This window comes from Sturnus vulgaris, chromosome 9 (genome assembly GCF_052056855.1).
Source record: "Sturnus vulgaris isolate bStuVul1 chromosome 9, bStuVul1.hap1, whole genome shotgun sequence".
Taxonomy (NCBI): Eukaryota; Metazoa; Chordata; class Aves; order Passeriformes; family Sturnidae; genus Sturnus; species Sturnus vulgaris.
Genome location: NC_142251.1, coordinates 20,807,178 through 20,819,975, shown reverse-complemented (window position 1 = coordinate 20,819,975; position 12,798 = coordinate 20,807,178). Strand labels below are relative to the sequence as shown.

The following is a 12,798-nucleotide window of genomic DNA, read 5'->3' as shown; positions in this document are numbered from 1 at the left end:
ATGCTACCGTTCTGACAGTGTGACAAATTGCTGGAACAAATGCTAAATAGTTAAATGGACAAGTGATGGATGGCCTCATAAGCCTTGCAGGGCAGCCTGTGTAAGATACTAATTGGTTCTGTGGAACTGGTTTTGGTCAATAAATTCACTTGAGATACTTTTTTTTTGTATGTGTGTGTTAGATATCTTTAAGGAATGCAGTCTTGTAGGTGACAAACCACTTGCAATGTATTAGACCACCAACAACTTTATTTTGTCTGTTCTACCATATACCTTCTTTCAAGGATATAACCTACTAAAAATCTATTATTGATGCACTGCTGTCTCTCAAATGCTTCTGAATTATGAGTTTATTTGGAAGCCTCCAGAATTTTCTGATGCTAAAAAATGTCCATGTTAAGTTTTTCACAGAATTTGCAATTGCTCTTTTTTTTTTTTTTTTTTTTTTTTTTTTCCCCTCGGAATAGATTCTGCCACCATTGCTCACTTTGAGCAATATGTTCTACTGCACAGAGCCTAAATATTAGTGTACTCCCCTTGTGAAAAATATTGCTAGGGTGAGTAAAGGCAATCAGACTCTGGACTTTGAATCCTGTGTTAGGAAAGAGCTGAGCCACCAATCCTTGGACTGAACTTGGAGATAAGGCAGTGGCTGCAGACGGGTTTTCAGGACTCTCACTTTGAGTTTAGGTCTTAGCTGCTCCCTGTTCCAATCCCTGCACTTCCCTGAGCTCTCCCTTCTGAGCCTGGCATGGCCAGGGCCGTTCATCCTCTGTGCATACCCAGGGCTGGCAGGCTGAGCTCCAGCTTACACCTGAGCTCCAGAGGAGGCTTTGCACACTGTGGTGGCTGAGCCCAGCCCCAGCAGGCTGCTGCCTCACCTGCCTGCATCCCTGCTTGGCTCTGGCAGGGCTGGGATGCAGGGTGCTGCCTGAGGAACACAGGCAAAATCTCAGCTCCTTCACTGCCCCCAAGTCTGGAGGAGCAGCTCGTGGCTGTTCTGGTCCTGGGTAGATCAGCTGAAGGGCTGAAGGAGCTCCCACTCTTGTTTCCCAGCAATGAGTGGTTGGTTTCTGATGGCTCCCACTCCCTGGCTGCTGCAAACTCTGTGTGTGAGACTCCTGCTCTGCACTGCATTCACTGCACAGCCCATCCTGGCACCTGCGGGCTTGACATCATCTCCAGGCATTGAAAAGACAAGCCCTGAAGCCATTGCCTTTCAAGTCCTTCAGTCCTTTGTTGAATTTGGCCCAAAGTGATTTCAGTGGAAATAGGAGGTGTAGTTTGTTCTTGGTTTCTTTTGTTTTGGGTTCTGGTTTTTTATTGCCTTTTTTCCCCCCTCAGGTTGATTTATTTGTTTGTTGGGTGGATTTTTTTCTTTCTTTAAAATTTTCATTAGTGCTAGGTAGAATTTGTTTTTCATGGGTGCTAAAAACATCCAAAGAGATCCAAAGCCAGCCTCAATAAGCGAGCCAGGGAAGCAGAAGGATTGAGATTATTTCACAGTTTTTTCCAGATAATTTCCTGTTTTATAACGTAGAATAGGTTAAGTCTAAAAACATCAGTATCTAGTGGGCTAATCTTGGAGCTAAAGGAAAAATCTAAAAATAATTTAGAGTTTAAATAATGCTAAACTTAAACATACATCATGTGTTTGTTTGCTTTACATTCTTGCTCATGCTCACATATATGTTTCATAATTAAACCCTATATTTCAACTGCTGTATATTTAAACCAAATTTGACTGTTGACACTTACTAGCTGCCTTAGCAGCAAACAAGATGTTTCCAGAATGTTCCATAAGTCTAATATATATAAATGTCAAGAAAACTTTCTGGGAACTGAAAAATGTGCAACTGCTTTAAAATATTTTCAGTCCAGTGCAGTATAGTCAAGTGTTGTAGAATGTGGATTTAACTGGAAGGCAAATGTGTTACTTTAAACGATTATGAAGACAAAGCTCCATAGGCTGTTTGTAAAGTGTTTGGGAAGGGGTAGATATCTCAAGGAGAACTTGTGACATACAACCCAGAAAAATGTGATTTGTCTTTGTGGAAAAGTACAATCAAATAATTATATGACAAAACAACTAAGAGCTTTTCCCTTAAATCTTAATACATGGTTGGATTTTATGACTAAGCAACCCCCAAAACAAGCTTAGTGAAAGTTAATTTTGTATAAGTTATCTGTATGGTAGCTTCCTTGTGCAGGTTAGTTCACTGAGGTGTGCAGCAAGCTGAACATCTCTGTTGTTGATCCAAACAAGCAAGAGCTGAATTAGGGGAGTTCAGAGCTGTCCTGTTAGGGAGGCCTGCTGGATTCATAGCCATCTGAGAATCAAGAGATAAATACAATCTATTTTCTTACATTTAATCAGATTCTGTGGCTCCACAGAAAAAGCTCAAAGGTCCTTCTGGAAAGAGTTTATAATTAATATTTTAGTTTATTAAAACAAATGATAGTGACTATACACAAAACAGAACAAATGTTATGCAATATCTGACACGCTGATCTCTATCCGTGCTTGTGTAAAAGCCCAAGGCTCACTTAGGATATTGAGCAGTAAACTACTGAATCGACCAAAGATGATAGACTAGAAATTTTCTGTGTAACCAAGATAATTTTTATTAAATAATTTCACCTTTTTTTTGGTTTAAATTTAATTTTGAACTTAAGACTGTCCATATTGTGTTCTGTAATACAGAAAATGCTGCCACAGGTAATCTGCAAGGGAGGCTGTGCCAAGAAAAAGAGACCTTGCATCACAGAGCAGTCCAATTAATGGTCACCAGGCCATAGATTTAATGAAGCAGAATTTCAGGTTTAAAATACCAATGTCCTTTTGCTTGTAAATCAACTGGAAATGAGGGTCTTATACCCATTTGGATATTGGTAATCTATCCTTTGAATTCAGCTGATAAACATTGATGTTGCAAGTGTAAAATACATAATTTGGAATAAAGAACTTGTAAATGCTATGTGTGTCTAAAAATCATGATGCACATCCCAAAAGGCTTTCAGTTCCTAGAAACCTCAGAAAGGAAGAGTAAACTGTACCTTAGGTACAGCTGGCATTGAAACTGCTCTAAAAGCTTCTCTCATTTTCCAAAGTTTCCCAGCTAGACTTGAACTTCAAAACTTAAGCAGTTGTAAATTGAGTTTACTTCCAAATAGCTTATGAAACAACCATGTAGGTGATGAGCTGATATGTTTGTCACACTTGTATACTTAGGTAGCCATGTGTTTATAAAGTGTTGTGTAACATCTGTGGGAGACAGTGCAGCTGTTCATAACTTTGACTGTAAGAAATCTGCTGACCTGCTGGATTCCTTAACGGTTCCAAGTTATTGCTTAACGTTTCTGAAACATATATGTTTTAAAGTTTATGAAAGTTGTTTTTTTTTTTTTTTTGTCAGAAAACCTGAATGTGTGATGTTAGAAGAGAAAGTAAAGAGATTGAAAGAATAAAACTGCTGAATGTCAAACTCACAAAGACCTACTGAAATTCAGGACAAAATCCAAATTCAGGTAATTTCTTAAGTTACCATCTGTTCTGTTCACAAGTATCTTTTATATACTATAAATATACCATACTGTAACAGCTTCCCAGCTGTGAAGAACCCATTTGCCTGACTATTCTTGTAATTCCTCCATAAAACTTTGGTTTTGAAGTTGGCCATCTGCCTAGATGCCAGTGCAATAGGCATTAATAAAATATAATATAAAGGATAAATTAAAGCATCTGCTAAAATTAATATGAAAAGGTTCTGTTTGGCATAGCAGGAAGTACAATAGCATGGAGAAACTGAGCAGTCTGAATTAGAAATCCTAGTTTTGAGATATGGAGATAATGAAGGAGGCACTTGGGAGCTGGTCCAGCAAGTGCTTGTATTCGTAGTGTTCAACTATAAGCCTGAGTTACCCCATTCTTGGCTTACTTGCACATAAAGCCAGCACTAAGTGTGTTATGTGACAGAAAGAGATTTTACACCCTGCTACAGCTATAGAGTTATGGAAGATTCATTTTACTGCTGAGGATAAGCCTTAGCAGGTGCAGCTTTATTGGAAAGGTAAGGCTGTGTTTCCCTCTGTCACCACCGTGCTCTGAGTGTGTGCTGTGCAGTTCAGGACTGTAACCACACAGCCCCCAGAGCTCAGCCTGGGCTGCATCCACTCCTCCTGCCAGAGAAGCCAAAGGGCAGGATTCAATAAGCACCTGCCTCCTCCCTGCCCCAGGTGATGGATTTCCTGCAGGATGAGAGTTTGCAGAACATGAGTGTACTGTGCTTTTAATATAGGCAGCATATAGTCTCTACTCGGTGCTTATGCTGACCCAGCAACAGGAGCCTGGCTTGGGCTAAGCATGGAGAAAATTAGGGAGGTGATCAGTGCAAGCACACCTTGCTAATTACAGCTGCTGAAACAAGAGACAGCCTGGGAGGTTCGAGCTGGACATTAGAAAAAGGCTTCTTTGTGAGAAGTGTTTCTTCATCCTTAGAAGTTTTTTGGACTTGTTTAGTCAACACTGAGGCTGGAAACTTCTGGAAATGTGTTCCAACTGTTTTTCTTGAGACAATGCTTTTTCAGAACAAATCTCTCTCTCTAGAAGAGATCAGGACCAGGCACTTAGGAAAAAGCAAAAGATGAGACATACATATTTGTTCTCAATATTCTATAATCTGGCAACAATGGGATGGGGATTTCCCAAACAAAAGGTGTTATCTTTGTATTTATTTAATGAGTATGAAAAGTGTTGAGACACTTAAAGGTTTTTATTTTAACCTAGTAATTATTTAAGTTCTGAGATAGAACTGATCTTGTTTTAGAAAGGGTTTTGGTATTTAATGACAGGGTATTTTTATGAGAAAATATTATGAATTTAATTGCATTTTTCTGACATACTCTATCAGCTCTGCCTTCCTGCTACTTTGTGGGTAGACAGGAAAAGATGCTCAAATTCCTTTTGTTAGTCAGTCACTTGAATTCTTCTACACTGTCTCTTGGACCTCTGTGCTCAACCCTTTAAATTATCTGGCTCAGGAAAAACAATCTTCACTTTCTTGATCAGCTACGTAGTCTGTGCCTCAGTAACTGAAATAAAACCAGGCTGGTGTAATATAATTTCTAGAATTAAAAGTGATCCAGCCTCTTCTTAGCTGGGGTTTTAAGGTTTGTAGCACATTCCCTGAGCACTGTTGTCAGCCCTGTATCGTTTGTGTCTCCTGTCCTGTACCGTGTGCTTTTTAAACTGGGCACTGCTTCTAGGTTTGTCTCCAGCATGTCTCAATATCAGAGTCTATTTCATTACATTATTTTAGAAATCTGCTGTGATTTTTCCTGATCACTCTGCACTCATTTCTCGGCCTCTTGGAAACAAGGATTAACCTTTTTGATCTAGCTAGCCATGGAATCATTTCTGCTGCTGCTAACAGGCTTTGAATTTTGTGAAGTTTGCCTTCCTGTGGCAGGCCCCAGTCTGTGCCATGCCCAGCTTGGTGTCCTTGTCTCCAGCAGGGATTTCCATGGGACAAGGGCCGTGTCCCATGCAGCAGCACAGGCTCTGTGACGAGCACTGCAGTCCCTTGGCAGCTTGCACCTTGCCAAGGCTGCACATCCCCACTCGGCACAGGGCTGGAGGCTGTGGCTGGGCAGGGCACAGCAGCTCATTTCCCTTGGGAGCTGCTGCCAGGACACCTCCTGAAGCATCCTGCCCAGGATGTGACACTGGGGGACAGGGCCCTGCTTATGCTGTGCTTTACTTGCTGGCTGGCATTCTCAGACCTCTGCTATTCCTCTTAGGCAGCTGTATGTGAAACGTATCTCAAGGGTTTCTCTGTGTGTATCAAATCTAAAAAGAAAACATCATGCCTCTAATTATGATCTGAAGGTTTTTTTTCATTTGCTTTTATCTGTGTATTTTCTTACTGGCTCCTTATCCCTTGAAAACAAACTAGGTCCCTCTGAAATGAACAGAATATTTCATGTAGAAAACAACAATTGTGTATATTTAATTCTAATTCTAAACATTCAGAACTTAATCAGTTCTTTAAAAAAGGCATCTGGGAACTTGTGGGTACTCTGCTTACATACATACAATTAGAAGCATACCTTGGGAGCTATCAGATACATGTGTACATACATACACACACATAATTATTATTTTTAATCCTTCCCTTTTCAGAAGCCTACTTAAGTACTTGATATCATCATGGTGAAAAGTTCATAAGAAATCTTGATGAAGACCAAGGGTGGGGAGATAGTGGAAAAAAAAAAAACAAAACAAACCAAAATAGTAAAAATGATTGAAGAAGCTAAAGACTCATAGGTTAAATAGGAAAGACCACTGTGAAAAGCAGATATTTTTTATAATTTTTTTTGCTATGGATAACTTTGAAAGTTGTTGGGAGAGTATTCAGGTGTGTGCAGGGAGTCTTTTACCTCAGATAACATAACTTTTACTATCATTGTATATTGCAGTGGAACTTGGCACCACTGCACCAGTTAAGGGTCTGTGAGGAGTATTTCTGTTATAAATCTGGAAGATTATATCTCTCTCTTCTCATATTGCATCGTCCTGAAACTTGACAAGTTGTCAGTGGAGAGGCAATTATTTCTACCACAACATGGAGAACATAACATTTCTAAGGTATGTAGAAAATATGAAATCCATGAAAATACATGGATTTAGGAGAAAGTAATGAGGTTGTTGGGATTCTTTGTTTTAGTTTGCCCAACAATAAAATTTCCATGTTGAAATGATAAAAGTGGTCTTTTTCTTGCTGTTAGTTGGCAATGAGTTTTAATTGTGTTTTTAGTTTTCAGGGGTGAGGGAGAGGGAATGATACAGTTGAAGCCTTAAGAGAGATGGAAAAAACAGTGGGGCTGGCCACAAAATACTGTTCTATCCCGTGAAAGAGAGATAATAATATTTCCAGCTCGTTGTTGATTTTTGAGAGCAGCTGGTGTTAGAGGAAGAGGCTGTGTTTCCCAGCAATGACTCACTGGATCTCAGGAGCAGCAGGGAGAGCGGGTGTGAGCAGAGCCAGGATCCTCTTAGCAGGATGTAGCTTGTTATTTTCACTTTGCAAACTCCCCAGAAAGTGAACCTTTTGGAAGGGTAGGACAAAGACTAGGGAGCCAGGGGAGCAGAGACAATGTTTGGAGGGGCAAAATGAGTCTGTGAAGAAGAGTGAAGGTGCCCTTCAAGTTATCTGACGATATACCAGCTTAAAGCAGCACAATGCATCATCGGTGAAATGTAGAGAAGTAATTGTATGAACAGCAAAACCAGCTGAGAGCAAGTGAACTGCAAATTCAAAATTGAGATTACCCTGTATTTCAGGATACTTGTTTGTATGAAGAAAGCCAAGTGGCCTTGCAAAAGTTAGCAACTTATTCCTTAGCAACTAATTCCTTAGCGGGAATTAGCTTCAGCAATGCTGATTATTGAAAGTGGATGAAACAGTTATCTTATTAAAAATCTTCAAGGTAAAAAAAATTCTTTCTCTCTGCCTTGCTGTGAAATTGAATTTTAACCTTTCCTATCTGCTTCCATAAAAAAATGGAGGCAATGAACCTGGCTTATGTCCCAGCAGTGCACTTATTTGGGAGGATGTGGGAGTTTGAGTCACATTACCATAGGGGAGGTGTCTCATTTACTGTCTTGGAGCTACAGTGCTTTCTTCAGAGACCTCTGCTGAGTGACTATGTCTAATTCTTAGGCCATGGAAGAGCCAAGTTCTCTGCTCTATTATTTTTCTGTCTCTCCTATGGCCTTATACACCTTGCCTTAACATTGGGCTCTGTCTCAATAATCCTGTTTCAATATTTTTACTTAATGTTGGTCAGAAAAATAGAAATTTAGCTGAGAGTTGGAGACAGCAACTAAATTGTTCGTGTCTTGTATAACTGCAGAGGGCCCCAGAGCATGGCAACATGTCATGTAGCTCCTAGTGTTCTTAGAAATAGTCTGGTTTTAATCAGAAATATTCTGTATATTTGCCCAATATATATTGTGATTTTAATAGCTTTCAGTTTATGTTCCCAGTAGCTTTATCAGTATTTTTAGGACCCTAAATTGAAATTGCAAGTACTGACATACAATTCAGAGAATTTTTGATGAAATTTGTAAAATTTGTTTTCTTTCTTAAATAAGAAGAATAAAACGAAACGTGAATCAGTAAGAAAATCTTCATTATTTATGGATAGAACCTTTATTTCTGGCAGTCAGATACGACTTACAATTCACATCATTACAGGCTGAAGTGTGTGAGACAGTGAAAGCAGACTCTGTGGGCTGTGCTGAGTGTATGGGAGGCAGAAGCAATTTTGGGGTGACAGATTGCAGAGCCATGGTGGTGAGGTCGGGCTCCTCCCTGCTGCACTGGCCATTATATCTGTATGCATCTTGAAATAGTGAAACCATTTTCTCTGACTCCTCTACCTTGTTCCACTGGCATTATTTCCCTGAAGAAGAGTGGTCAGCAGCTTACCAGCATGAGGGGGCAGAGTGTGCAGATATGAGGTCATGTCTGAGAGAGGCTGCTGGGGTTTGTGGGTGTCTGGGCAAGGTGCACAGGGATGTTCATCAAGGGGGTGCAGACACATTCAGGGGGTTGATGAGTATGACAGCTGATACTTGTTTGCTCAACAGCTGGGACCTTCCTTGCTAGCTTCATCACCAATGGAGAAGTGTTTCATACATGTGCCATGTAGTATAAACACCAGATTGCCTCCCTGCCTGCCAAATTCCCAGGACACGGGTGCCTGTGAAGTTGCAGTGTGAGCACTGAGCAGTCACGATGGCATTTGCTATGTTAGCATTTGTTCATGGGGCGTGAACATGCTGAAACAGGAGCAGTGCATTAACAGCTCAGTGCCACGGCGAGGTGGCCACTGCTAGCATGATCTCACACCCTGCAGAAAGTAACACTGATCTCAACAGCACTTAACCGAGTGCCCGTCACAATTAACGAGGCTGTTAACCTCCTCCTTGGGGGGTGGCTGGGGGCACAGACTCCTTCTCATGACGTGACCACAGCTAGTAGGAAGGAAAGAGAAATAATTGCTAAATTTTGAATTTTGTGGCTATTGAGAGCTTTTGTATACTTGGCAGTTAAGCAGCTCATATCATGGATTTGCTCTGTTTCCCACTGACTCATTTCCTCCAATTCCCAGATCAGTAGACTATGGCCACTGAAGTATTCTGACTGCATAAACTGGTTTTTGATTTACTTTTTTTTGTAATTAGGTCTTTAACCTCAGTGGCCTTCAAAGATTGCCTCTTGCCATTCCTGTATTAGTTCCCAAAAGCCTTGCTTTTGCACATCTTTTCTGCCATTTTCTCCAAGGTTAATATTTGTCAGCAGTTCCTGCTTTTGTGAAGAGTTATTATATGCATTTGCACTCTTGTAGGTAGAATTACCTCTCCTTTCAGTTCCACATTGCTTTATACTCCTGGGCTACCTGGTAATCCAAAAGAAGTCATTATCAGAATTAGGAGCTCATCCACAAATCCTTTTGTGTTTTCTCTTTTGTGAAATGCCTCTTGACAATAGAGTTGAATTCATATCACAATTTGAGTTTAAAATTCAGTTACTAAGTAGATATTCCTAAAATTAAAATGGCTGCTGGAAAACATATTCTCTTCCTACAATTCTCAGCAGTGAAAATCTGAAAGTGAGAAAAAAGAGGAAGTGGGAAAGCTGGAACTCTGTGGCAGTAGAAACAAAGGATGCACAGCAGAAGTTTGAACTCTTTCCATTTTGGTGTGCTAACGCTTCTGATTTGAACAGTTAATTGCTCTTGTTCCTTTAACCCTTTGGCAACCATTGCATTTTTGTGTCTATTACAATGGGGAAAATACATTGCTTAGTATAAAATGAGTGAGGGAAATACTTTGCCTTTTATTAGTGGTCTCGTTCTATATATAAAAAAGTTATACAAGTTACCTTGCTTAAAAACCTCTCTCACAGGGGCTTTTCAGTTAGGTTGAGCAGCAACTTCTGAAAAGTGACAATGTCCCTATGGTACGTGCTTTCTAAACAAGGCTCCTGCAGTATAGACATCAAGTTATTGACTTTGAGGGGAAGCTGGTAAGATGGGAAAATTTTCATTCTCTTTTTCTTGTATAGCTAGAAAAAAATCAGAACAAGAGCTAGATGTTGGTCAGAGATGTTAAGTAAAAAAAAATTAGTAATTCTCTAACTTACACCCAGTGAAATCATATAGTTTTGAGATGCACGAAGTTTTTCCACAGATTATTTTAGGTCCAGGAATCTTAATATATTTTCAGGCCAGATTTAAAAGTTTTACACTGGGATGATGATGGTGAATACAAATATGGCCCCAGGTATCAGATTTTATCCTATATTTATAATAATCTGGAGAAAAAGATAGATAGCAGTAAAAATAAATTCCCTTATTTTTATGGTAGCAAACAGAACAAATATGAAAGGAAACCCCCACCTATTTCATATTGTCTTATCCTGAATTTCTGTTTTGTTGTAAATCACTATTTTTAAATAGGCAATATATCTGACAGTTTTCCACAGAGATGTCAGTGGCTGCATGTGTGAGTGATCTGTAAGAGAAATCTGTGTTTAGTGTTTGGTTGAACTCTTAGATCTTGGTAAGTTGCCTTCAATTTGTGAACCTGTCTTCCATCTGTGTAGTGCATGGAGACAGACAGCAGCCTACGGAGCCAAATGGGAATTTCACTGCTCTGAGGAGTCCCTGACATGCTGATTCTTGCACTGTCTCGTTGGCAAGACTGTGAAGAAGATACATGACCAATGTAAGAAAAAACAGATTATGACATACATTAGGCTTTAAGTGACATAGTTTGCATAAGTTCTGAGTGAGTTTAAAAAAAAAAAATCCCAAAATAGGAAGACATAAGTGGCTCTTACATAGCTTCTTAGTTTATGATGCACATTTAGCTCAGCTGAGGAGCAGGCATATAGCAGTGAAACTTCTCTCTGTAGACCTAGTTTATCATCTCAGACTCTCCACAAAGGACAGCTTGGAAGTAGAGACACATTTGTGCATATTTTACAGGTCACAGACTGCTTTCTCCTCAGGTATGTTTTACAGGAATGATGGCACAATTAGCAGAATTGGTATGTTTTCCTTTTGGACATTTCATGTTCTTAATTAAAAGTGGTACTTTTAGACTAACTAAATTGTTTCTTCAGTGCATTGGTGATGTTTATGGATAGGAAAGACTTATAGAGGTTCTGAATGCAGAAATGTCCATTCTGTTGAATGTTTTTCTTTTACTAGTGTAATGGGTTGGTTTTGACATTATGGGACAGAAGATATTTCACAATTTGGTCCAAAAACTGATATGAAATCTGGGGTTTGTGAAAGTTCTTATTTTCTGTGTGTGCTTAGGAAAGCAGTGGGGAAAGAGAGACTGATGAGGGGGTCACAAACCTGTGAGCACCCATTTTTATACCTTTTTTAACCAGGAAAAATACTAGGTTAAAAGTACTGGCTTATTGCCCTGGAAAATCAAATTATTATACTGGGTTTGAATACAGAAAGTGTCCATTGCAACACATGTAGAGATTACTTGTGAGCAGTGCACACCAGGTGGCTAAGGAAAGCAAACCTGTGTAAGCTGACGTAAATTGAGTTAACAATGGCTCATATTTTGAATGAAAAAATTTCAGAGGTCTACAGACTCCCTGGACTAGTCTGTTGCCTGGGAAACTGCACATTGTAAATTAGGGTAAGGGGAAAACATGGTTATTAGATATGTATTTTTTATAATTATTGCTGTAATTTTTACAATAAACATCCAAGCCAGGGCTATGCAATGGATTTGATCAGCTTTTTCATGTTTGTACAGCACTGATAATAAGGTTGGGACTTTTTTTTGTAAGCAGTGCATGGTTGCATAGGAGGTTAAATATTAAGCAAAAAATAGTTCTTTTCCAAGTCTATCAGCGTATGTGTTGTAGATATAAAATCTCTTCCTCTTGTTATTGATGACTTGCTGTGTCTGCCCTATATGCAGAATGGACTGCTGAAGGAATGGTTGAATCCCTTCCTCCCAAACCTGGCATAATTGAAATAGCCAAGAGAGAATAAGGATTTTCTGAACTCTTATAGCTCTAATAATTTCTTATCCTGTAGGTGTCCCCTCTTTTCTTAACACTTGTACTTTTCAAGAGTATGAGCTTAAATTTTTATAAGGGATATATAGAATGATTTACTTAATATGTGGTAAAGCACAGAGCATTGACTTTTGAAATTGATAAAATAGAACACTTGGACTGGCCACTCCAGACACTGAAGCTTGATTTGCATATCTTTTCAAATGAGAGTTTGAAATACACCAAGAGCATAAGAGTGTAAGCACATCATTTTTAACCTCCTCTGAAAAGAAGAGGAAAGCAAGATCATGCTGAAAGACTAAACAGCTCCTCCTGATTTGTCTAACTAATTCAACAAAACCAAGCTATTTTTGCAGCCCCCATCTCCTTGGGAGACACTAAGAGGGGCATGGTTTGCATTGAGGAGAATGGAGAAAATTAAGGGGATTGTTCATTTTGCTTGAAACTAGATAGTTGTAGAGAGATGTTTAAGTCAAAGTGAGTTTCAGACAACTTCTTCCTTCTACAAGTGCCTCAAGAGGTAGTTATTCCAAAATGTAACTGTAAGAATGTCTTTTACAAGAACAGCCATGCTGCAGCCTGCACAACAACTGGAGCACATGCTCCCAGTCACTGTTTCCAGCCTGGAAAGTGCTGTGCATGGTCAGACCAGCTCTTCGTGGCTGCCATCCCTTTC

The 12,798-nt window shown here is 39.5% G+C and overlaps 1 long non-coding RNA gene across 7 annotated transcripts in view; it reads left to right on the top strand.

Moving 5' to 3' along the window:
- LOC106858582 (uncharacterized) overlaps positions 1 to 12,798 on the top strand; it is a 276,548-nt gene that overhangs the window by 194,135 nt on the left and 69,615 nt on the right. For 4 of the 7 annotated variants that reach the window (XR_015805485.1, XR_015805484.1, XR_015805482.1 and 1 more), the window contains one exon: positions 3,417 to 3,528. The exons of 1 other annotated variant lie outside the window; for it this stretch is intronic. This is a non-coding gene — a long non-coding RNA (uncharacterized LOC106858582). Of the gene's footprint in view, positions 1 to 3,416; positions 3,529 to 9,989; positions 10,095 to 10,673; positions 10,796 to 12,798 lie in introns of all 7 variants that reach the window. 2 more of the 7 variants (XR_015805486.1, XR_015805483.1) reach the window with 1 other exon arrangement.